The 11,505-nt window shown below is 39.7% G+C and overlaps 1 long non-coding RNA gene across 1 annotated transcript; it reads right to left on the bottom strand.

The window, feature by feature from the left end:
• Positions 1–2,165: 2,165 nt before the first annotated feature.
• Positions 2,166–9,668, bottom strand: LOC133662642 (uncharacterized). Its single transcript, XR_009828123.1, has 5 exons — positions 9,516–9,668; positions 2,681–2,703; positions 2,528–2,578; positions 2,380–2,448; positions 2,166–2,310 (listed from the first exon to the last, which is right to left on the bottom strand). It is a non-coding gene; the product is annotated as an uncharacterized LOC133662642 (long non-coding RNA).
• Between the last annotated feature and the right edge of the window lie 1,837 nt (positions 9,669–11,505).

Here is an 11,505-nt window from a genome sequence, read left to right as displayed (position 1 = left end):
TAACATTTCTGATTTCAAATAAAACACATTTGGCATTTTAAAAACAATGTTTCAGAAAAGGCATCAGAACATGAAACTTTATACAAATATTCATAAACTTGAGGGAATATTTCCACTTCCTGTCTCCTAAATGATAAATACTTTAGATATTTAAGTGCAATGTGTCTTTTTACATCAACTTTGTGAGTCACAAGAAGACAAAGTGTCGTACTTCCCCTTTAAGGTTTACACATCATGTCATACATACTGCATACTTTATACTGAATACTTTATACTGAATACTTATGTACTTGTGTACTGTATACTTGTGTACTGTATACTTGTATACTTGTGTACTGTATACTTGTGTACTGTATACTGTATACTTGTGTACTGTATACTTATGTACTGTATACTTGTGTACTGTATACTTGTGTACTGTATACTTGTATACTTGTATACTTGTGTACTTGTGTACTGTATACTTGTGTACTGTATACTTGTGTACTGTGTACTTGTTTACTGTATACTTGTGTACTGTATACTTGTATACTTGTGTACTGTATACTTGTGTACTGTGTACTTGTTTACTGTATACTTGTGTACTGTATACTTGTGTACTGTATACTTGTGTACTGTGTACTTGTTTACTGTACACTTGTGTACTGTATACGTGTGTACTGTATACTTGTGTACTGTGTACTTGTTTACTGTATACTTGTGTACTGTATACTTGTGTACTGTATACTTGTGTACAGAAGCAGTGAAGTTGTGTAAATGGTAAATAAAAAGAGAATACAACAAATCCTTTTCAACTTATATTCAATTGAATAGACTGCAAAGACAAGATATTTCATGTTCACACTGACAAACTTTCTTATTTTTGCAAATATTATCTCATTTGCAATTTGATGGCTGCAGCATGTTTCAAAAAAGCTGGCACAAGTGGCAAAAAAGAGCGATAAAGTTGAGGAATGCTCATCAAAGACTTATTTGGAACATCCCACAGGTGAGCAGGCTAATTGGGAACAGGTGGGTGCCATGATTGGGTATAAAAGTCATTCACAAACAAGGACGGGGCGAGGGTCACCACTTTGTCAACAAATGCCTGAGCAAATTGTTGAACAACAACATTTCTCAACAAGGAATTTAGGGATTTCACCATCTACGCTCCGTAATATCATCAAAGGGTTCAGAGAATGTGGAGAAATCACTGCACGTAAGCAGCTAAGGCCGTGACCTTCCATCCCTCAGGCGGTACTGCATCAAAAACCGACATCGGTGTGTAAAGGATATCACCACATGGGCTCAGGAACACTGTCAGTAACTACAGTTGGTGGCTACATGTGTAAGTGCGAGTTAAAACTCTACTATGCAAAGCCAAAGCCATTTATCAACAACACCCAGAAACGCTTGGCTGGGCCCGAGCTCATCTATGATGGACTGATGCAAAGTGGAAAAGTGTTCTGTGGTCTGACGAGTCCACATTTCCAATTTTTGGAAACTATGGACATTGTGTCCTCCGGACCAAAGAGGAAAAGAACCATCCGGATTGTTCTAGTGTCAAAGTGTAAAAGGCAGCATGTGTGATGGTATGGGGGTGTATTAGTGGTCAAGACATGTTCTAGGGTGAAAGTGTAAAAGGCAGCATGTGTGATGGTATGGGGGTGTATTAGTGGTCAAGACATGGGTAACTTACACATCTGTGAAGGCACCATTAATGCTGAAAGGTACATACAGCTTTTGGAGCAACATATGTTGCCATCCAAGCATGGACGCCCCTGCTTATTTCAGCAAGACAATGCCAAGCCAGGTGTTACAACAGTCATAGTAAAAGAGTGCGGGTACTAGACTGGCCTGCCTGTAGTCCAGACATTGAAAATGTGTGGCAGCTAAAATATGAGAAGGGAGACTGTTGAACAACTTAAGCTGTACATCAAGCAAGAATGGGAAAGAATTCCACTTCCAAAATGTGTCTCCTCACTTCCCAAACCTTTACTGAGTGTTGTTAAAAGGAAAGGACATGTAACACACTGGTAAACATGCCTTTTTTTGCAATGTGTTGCTGCCATTACATTCTAAGTTGATGATTATTTAGTTTCTGAGTGAGAACATGAAATATCTTGTCTTTGCAGTCTATTTAATTGAATATAAGTTGAAAAGGATTTGTTGTATTCTCTTTTTATTTACACAACTTTGTATATTGGTACATATAGTGTATATTCTTTGATTACCTTCTTCAAGTGTGTGTATCGCTGCTGTGGTAAACATAATCAAGTGCAATCTCGCTGCCTGCTATAAAGCAGAACTGTCAGGTGATGATGTCACTTCCTGCAAGGACAGGAAATGGATATGAGATTGTGTGTGTGTGACTAAAACAAGATCGGAACTTCACTTCACCTGCGATCACTCCTGAATGTCTGGAGTTTTGGACTTGAACCATCCACGGAACCATCCAGACTTTGTGCTCTGAGGTCACATGATGGCTTATGAAATATAGAAGTAATATTAAGACGAGGATAAAGAAGTTGTTGGAGTGGCCACCCACCTGTGAAGAAAGCTGGTCGGTCCGCTCATTGGCTGAAGAACCATTTGACACCTGGCCCCGCCCCCAAAAGGCAAGCAGACATCCAAGACATGTTTAGTAAAAGGCTCCGCACCTGGGCGGCCATTTTTGTAGTCATTTAGTAGCACTCCTTACCTGCGTCACTCCAGGAGGCAGAGCTGAAAAAAAAAAAAAAAAGGTAAATAAATGATTGACTAGTATAAAAACTATTTTCTTCAGTTAAAAAAAAAAATCTCAACTATAAAAAAAAAACAATTCACAAGTATAAAAACTCAATTGCAAGATAAAAGCAATTTTCCGCAAGTAAAAAAACTTTTTTCTTCAATAAAAAAGTTAATTACAAATATGAAAACAATTGTAATCAATCAAAATTATTCTCAAGTATAAAAACAATTATTTTCAAATTAAAACATTTTTACTCAAAGAAAAAACAATTCGCAATTTTGCAAATCAATCAATCAATCAATCAATCAAAGTTGACTTATATAGCCCCAAATCACGAGTGTCTCAAAGGGCTGCACAAGCCACAACAACATCCCACACCAGGGCAAGGAAAAACTCAACCTAAAACTATTTTCTTCATTTAAAAAAACGATTCGCAACTACAAACATATATTTCATAATAAAAACCATTCACAAGTATAAAAACAATTTTCTTCAATTAAAAAAACTATTCACAAGCATATAAATTATTTCCTTTAATTAAAAAAAAACGATTAGCAAGTGTAAAATCCATTTTCTGCAAGTACAAAAATTATTCACACGTATAAAAAGAATTTTCTTCAGTTAAAAAAAAACAAAATGCAAGAAAAACACATTTTAATAAAAATTTTGTTCAATAAAAAGTTAATTGCAAATATAAAAACAATTTTAATTATAAAAACAAAATTTGCAAGTATAAAAACATTTGTTTTCAATTAAATAACGATTCAAGAGTATAAAAACTATTTTCCTCAACAAAAAAAAAAACAATTCGCAACTTTGCAAGTAAACTAAAACATTTTCTGCAAGTAAAAAAAAACAATTCGCAAGCAGAAAAAACTATTTTCCTTAATCCATTTTTCACAAGTACAAAAAAAATGATTCAATTAAAAAAAAAAGTGCAACTATAAAAATACATTTCATAAAAAAACGATTCACACATAAAAACAATTTTCTTTAATTAAAAGAAAGGAGTGTAAAAATGATTGTCTTCGTTTGGCAGGAATAATCCACTCACTCGGCACTCCAGTAACTCTCTACGTCAACAGGTGGTGCTGCTGAGTCCATTTAAGGGCGTCAGAGCTACTGCTATGTGCGCATTGTGCCGTCCGCCAGGAATTACAGAAAAGATTAAGAAAATGTCCTCCATGTAAAGAACCAGATTGGACAGTTGAAGCAAGATGGGTTTTAATTTTATGTGTAAGGTTCTCCTTATCACATCTTAGCAAAAAAAGTTTCAAAAAGAAACACATTTTCTTCCATTTTCAGGTTTTGTCGGAACTCCTGATGAAGTTTTCAGACATCTCCTACAACAACATCTCCAACAACAACATCTCCTACAACAACAGCACCTACAACAACATCACCTACAACAACATCTCCTACAACAACATCTCCTACAACAACATCTCCTACAACAACATCACCTACAACAACATCTCCTACAACAACATCTCCTACAACAACATCTACAACAACATCTCCTACAACAACATCTCCTACAACAACATCTCCTACAACAACATCTCCTACAACAACATCACCTACAACAACATCTCCTACAACAACATCTCCTACAACAACATCTCCTACAACAACATCACCTACAACAACATCTCCTACAACAACATCACCTACAACAACATCTCCTACAACAACAGCACCTACAACAACATCTCCTACAACATCTCCTACAACAACATCTCCTACAACAACATCTCCTACAACAACATCTCCTACAACAACATCTCCTACAACAACATCTCCTACAACAACATCTCCTACAACAACATCTCCTACAACAACATCTCCTACAACAACATCTCCTACAACAACATCTCCTACAACAACATCTCCTACAACAACATCTCCTACAACAACATCTCCTACAACAACATCTCCTACAACAACATCTCCTACAACAACATCTCCTACAACAACATCTCCTACAACAACATCTCCTACAACAACATCTCCTACAACAACATCTCCTACAACAACATCTCCTACAACAACATCTCCTACAACAACATCACCTACAACAACATCTCCTACAACAACATCTCCTACAACAACATCTACAACAACATCTCCTACAACAACATCTCCTACAACAACATCTCCTACAACAACATCTCCTACAACAACATCTCCTACAACAACATCTCCTACAACAACATCTCCTACAACAACATCTCCTACAACAACATCTCCTACAACAACATCTCCTACAACAACATCTCCTACAACAACATCTCCTACAACAACATCTCCTACAACAACATCTCCTACAACAACATCTCCTACAACAACATCTCCTACAACAACATCTCCTACAACAACATCACCTACAACAACATCTCCTACAACAACATCTCCTACAACAACATCTCCTACAACAACATCACCTACAACAACATCTCCTACAACAACATCTCCTACAACAACATCTCCTACAACAACATCTCCTACAACAACATCTCCTACAACAACATCACCTACAACAACATCTCCTACAACAACATCTCCTACAACAACATCTCCTACAACAACATCTCCTACAACAACATCTCCTACAACAACATCTCCTACAACAACATCACCTACAACAACATCTCCTACAACAACATCTCCTACAACAACATCTCCTACAACAACATCTCCTACAACAACATCACCTACAACAACATCTCCTACAACAGGGGTCGGCAACCCAAAATGTTGAAAGAGCCATATTGGGACCAAAAATACAAAAACAAATCTGTCTGGAGCCGCAAAAAATTAAAAGCCATACATACAGATTGTGTGTCTCACTGTGTCATGAGATATCAATTGAATTAAGAGGACTTAAAGGAAACTAAATGAGCTCAAATATAGCTACAAATGAGGCATAATGATGCAATATGTACATATAGCTAGCCTAAATAGCATGTTAGCATCGATTAGCTTGCAGTCATTCAGTGACCAAATATGTCTGATTAGCACTCCACACAAGTCAATAACATCAACAAAACTCACCTTTGTGCATTCACGCACAACGTTAAAAGTGTGGTGGACAAAATGAGACAGAAAAAGAAGTGGCATAAAACACGTCCTAGAAAGTCGGAGAAAGTTATACATTGTAAACAAGCTAAGGTGAGTTCAAGGACCGCCAAAATTAGTAGGACAAAACGGCGCTCGCCAAATACCCGAATCAGTGAAGCATGTTTAATATAAACTGTGTGCTTTATAACAATTAGGGAGGTTTGTGTCATGTTTGTCCTCCTACAGAAACCATATTAGAACAAAAAATATATTTTTTTCCGCTCATCTTTTTCCATTTTTCATACATTTTTGAAAAAGCTCCAGAGAGCCACTAGGGCGGCGCTAAAGAGCCGCATGCGGCTCTAGAGCCGCGGGTTGCCGACCCCTGTCCTACAACAACATCTCCTACAACAACATCTCCTACAACAACATCTCCTACAACAACATCTCCTACAACAACATCTCCTACAACAACATCTCCTACAACAACATCTCCTACAACAGACCTGGGCATTCTGCGGCCCTTTGTGCGTCCCTGTCCGGCCCGCGTGAGGCCAATTATAAATTACAAAATAAATTTTAAAAAGTATCTATGTCGAGTGTGCAATACAACAGTGCTGCTTTTGTTTTGAAAATCGTTATTTGTATTACTTCCGTGTGGACGTATGCGTGTGCGTGATTGTGAGTGAATGTGAACAGCTGCAATCATTAATTACAAAATAAAGTTGAAAAAACATCTATGTCGTGCGCGCAATACAACTGTGCTGCTTTTATTTTGAAAAGTATTATTTATGGGCGTGTGTCCGTGTGTAACCTGCGAGTGAAGGTGCACATGCAGCGACAAGTGATGCACGCTTTACACCCGAGACGCTAAAAAGAGAAAAGTTGATGAAGAATGGCGTGTTTTCAACAAGACATGGACTGCCAAGCAACGTCCCCTCTAAGGTGCGTGCCTGCGCAATTGCGCACTGCTCAAGCGTCCGCTGCGCGCAGCAAGTATATGCCCCGCACCAAATCAAATCCCATCTGAATTCTAAACAAAATAAACATATTTATTCTATGTAATTTTGCAATGCAACTTTGAGTGACAGTGACAACAAGCGGCCCTAACGATGTTCGTCAACACCGTTCAATTGAACACCGTTCAATTATTGTAACGTCTATCGAGATGCTTCGAGGACAGGAATTATATCCATCACTTTATTGAGCAAAACGGTTTATATTCGGACATAACCACACCAAAAACATAAGTAAAACACTTCTATCTGGAAAAACTAGTCATTTTCTGCCGTACAAACCAGGCCAAAACCAACTTGTCATCTGTCACCAACACGCATAGCACTAAACCACTGGTGCGTTTATGGCCACACAAAAAGTCGGACAACTCAAACACCACACAAAGTTACACTATGACTCCTCAGTCATACGTGTGCTTATTTTACTGTCATTTATTATTAATGTTAATTTATTTATATTAGTCATGGAATGCTGTTACACACACTATGTTGAAGTATTACTATTATTATGAATTATTATTATTATAATTATTATGTATCTTACGGTATATATCAAAAATAATATTGAGCAAAATTTAATTGAAATATTGTCGATGTGGCCCTCCAGCAGTGCTCGGGTTGCTCATGCGGCCCCTGGTAAAAAATAATTGCCCACCCCTATCCTACAACATCTCCTACAACAACAGCACCTACAACAACATCTCCTACAACAACATCTCCTACAACAACATCTCCTACAACAACATCTCCTACAACAACATCACCTACAACAACATCTCCTACAACAACATCTCCTACAACAACATCTCCTACAACAACATCACCTACAACAACATCTCCTACAACAACATCTCCTACAACAACATCTCCTACAACAACATCACCTACAACAACATCTCCTACAACAACATCTCCTACAACAACATCTCCTACAACAACATCACCTACAACAACATCTCCTACAACAACATCTCCTACAACAACAGCACCTACAACAACAGCACCTACAACAACATCTCCTACAACAACATCTCCTACAACAACATCTCCTACAACAACATCTCCTACAACAACAGCACCTACAACAACATCTCCTACAACAACATCTCCTACAACAACATCTCCTACAACAACATCTCCTACAACAACATCTCCTACAACAACATCTCCTACAACAACATCTCCTACAACAACATCACCTACAACAACATCTCCTACAACAACATCTCCTACAACAACATCTCCTACAACAACATCTCCTACAACAACATCTCCTACAACAACATCTCCTACAACAACATCTCCTACAACAACATCTCCTACAACAACATCTCCTACAACAACAGCACCACAATTGTGTTGCTGATGACATTTTTGTGTAAAAACATTTTCTGCTATTTTAGGGTTTTGTCAAAACTCCTGATGATGTTTTGAGACATCTCCTACAACAACATCTCCTACAACTACACAGTTTTTGTTATTGTTGTGTAAGGGTGCCCCCTTACGACATTTTAGCGGGAAAAAGTTTAGCAAAAAAATAAATAAATTCTGCCATTTCCGGGTTTTGTCGGGACTCCTGATGTAGTTTTGAGACATCTACATTTAAAGTAGGGATGTCCGATAATGGCTTTTTGCCGATATCCGATATGCCGATATTGTCCAACTCTTTAATTACCGATACCGATATCAACCGATATATACAGTCGTGGAATTAACACATTATTATGCCTAATTTGGACAACCAGGTATGGTGAAGATAAGGTACTTTTTAAAAAAATGAATCAAATAAAATAAGATAAATAAATTAAAAACATTATCTTGAATAAAAAAGAAAGTAAAACAATATAAAAACAGTTACATAGAAACTAGTAATGAATGAAAATGAGTAAAATTAACTGTTAAAGGTTAGTACTATTAGTGGAGCAGCAGCACGCACAATCATGTGTGCTTACGGACTGTATCCCTTGCAGACTGTATTGATATATATTGATATATAATGTAGGAAGCAGAATATTAATAACACAAAGAAACAACCCTTTTGTGTGAATGAGTGTAAATGGGGGAGGGAGGTTTTTTGGCTTGGTGCACTAATTGTAAGTGTATCTTGTGTTTTTTATGTGGATTTAAAAAAAAATAATAAAAAAAATAAAAACCCCGATACTGATAATAAAAAAACAGATACCGATAATTTCCGATATTACATTTTAACGCATTTATCGTCCGATAATATCAGCAGACCGATATTATCGGACATCTCTAATTTAAAGCACCAGTATTGTGCTGCTGAAGCAAGACAGTTTTTGACATTTTTCTGTAAGGGTACTTACTCCCTTACGACATTTAGCGTACTTTTTTTTCCGGAAAAAAATTAATTTTCTGCCATTTTCGGGTTTTGTCGGGAAATCTTACAGGTTAACTTACAGGTTGAGCTTGTGTCACTCTCTTCTGTCTGCCATTTTACTCCCCACACTGCTACTTCTTCTTTTTGGCAGACGTTTTTGTTTTTTTACTTGCAGAAAATAGTTTTTATACTTCCGAATTGTATTTTTGCTTACAGAAAATAGAAGTTTTACTTTTTTTGTTTTGTCTAGGAAAATAGTTGTTTTTACTTGCGTATTATTGTGTGGGAGTCAAAACATTTTTGCGTGTTTGTGGAGTTTTTGGCAGTGATTTCGCTGCATAAACATCCCATAATAAACATCCCATAATAAACATGACATGACACTCACGCTGTACTGGTAAGGACGGCCCACTTTCCTGAGGTGAGATGCGGTCCACACCAGCACCAAGTGTGTTCTGTGGGTCCCAGGTGATGCGGTCCACACCAGCACCAAGTGTGTTCTGTGGGTCCCAGGTGATGCGGTCCACACCAGCACCGAGTGTGTTCTGTGGGTCCCAGGTGATGCGGTCCACACCAGCACCAAGTGTGTTCTGTGGGTCCCAGGTGATGCGGTCCACACCAGCACCGAGTGTGTTCTGTGGGTCCCAGGTGATGCGGTCCACACCAGCACCGAGTGTGTTCTGTGGGTCCCAGGTGATGCGGTCCACACCAGCACCAAGTGTGTTCTGTGGGTCCCAGGTGATGCGGTCCACACCAGCACCAAGTGTGTTCTGTGGGTCCCAGGTGATGCGGTCCACACCAGCACCAAGTGTGTTCTGTGGGTCCCAGGTGATGCGGTCCACACCAGCACCGAGTGTGTTCTGTGGGTCCCAGGTGATGCGGTCCACACCAGCACCGAGTGTGTTCTGTGGGTCCCAGGTGATGCGGTCCACACCACCACCGAGTGTGTTCTGTGGGTCCCAGGTGATGCGGTCCACACCACCACCGAGTGTGTTCTGTGGGTCCCAGGTGATGCGGTCCACACCAGCACCAAGTGTGTTCTGTGGGTCCCAGGTGATGCGGTCCACACCAGCACCAAGTGTGTTCTGTGGGTCCCAGGTGATGCGGTCCACACCAACACCAAGTGTGTTCTGTGGGTCCCAGGTGATGCGGTCCACACCAGCACCGAGTGTGTTCTGTGGGTCCCAGGTGATGCGGTCCACACCACCACCGAGTGTGTTCTGTGGGTCCCAGGTGATGCGGTCCACACCACCACCGAGTGTGTTCTGTGGGTCCCAGGTGATGCGGTCCACACCAGCACCAAGTGTGTTCTGTGGGTCCCAGGTGATGCGGTCCACACCAGCACCAAGTGTGTTCTGTGGGTCCCAGGTGATGCGGTCCACACCAGCACCGAGTGTGTTCTGTGGGTCCCAGGTGATGCGGTCCACACCACCACCGAGTGTGTTCTGTGGGTCCCAGGATGCTGGGTAGGTGTGAGGACTTTGAGTCCTGCAGAGAAAATACAAGTTATGTCTTTGTTGGCGCTACAGGAATTCTACACCTTTGTTTTTTACCATCCCTGACGTCCTTCGACATTCCAGGACGACTTTTGTCCCAAAGCGTGTCCACCCGTGGTTCTGCTGCCGTGAGGAGGTTCTGCTCCTGCGCTGGTGTCAGGTTCTGTTGGGAACAAGTCCTGATTGTTTTTGGAAGCAGCAACGATGCCCCCTAGTGGCCCAAAGTTGAAGCGCTACCTGAGAACTTGCTGACGTGTTCTTCAGCTTGAGGATGTTGGACCTCAGTCCTGTCAGAACCTTCCTTCTGGACCCACAACACATGACCATGTCGTCATCGCACCAATTCATGCTAATTTAACCAATCCTTGAGAATTATAGACTACAACTTCAGCGCCATTTTGGCCAATCCAACTTGTCTCCATGCGTCATCTCATCTGTCTAATGTTTGTTTCCTTGAGTAGACCAAGCATCGTGTAACAACAGTTTCCTGTCTAGGACGCAGTGCATTCTGGGTAATGCAGTACATACTTTTTTACTTATACTTTTTATATATTCAATTCAACTTCATTTGAGAGAACAGATTGTCATTCGCAATGATGACCTAGCAAAGAGGCAGCATTCCCATGTAAGAGATGTTGAAGTGTGATGATAATCTTTCGTCTGTCATCTACTAGGGTTGTCTCGATACCAAAATTTGGGTAATGGTACCAAAATGTATTTTGAAACTTTTCTAAATAAAGGGGACCACAAAAAAATCTTAGGGTGCATTAAAAATATGTTTTTTATTGCAATTTAGTCTTTATTTAAGATGTTGAACATACTAGACAACTTGTCTTTTAGTAGTAAGTAAACAAACAAAGACTCCTAATTAGTCTGCTGACG

Source organism: Entelurus aequoreus, linkage group LG12, assembly GCF_033978785.1.
Source record: "Entelurus aequoreus isolate RoL-2023_Sb linkage group LG12, RoL_Eaeq_v1.1, whole genome shotgun sequence".
Lineage (NCBI taxonomy): Eukaryota > Metazoa > Chordata > Actinopteri > Syngnathiformes > Syngnathidae > Entelurus > Entelurus aequoreus.
This window is presented reverse-complemented; position numbering and strand designations above follow the sequence as displayed.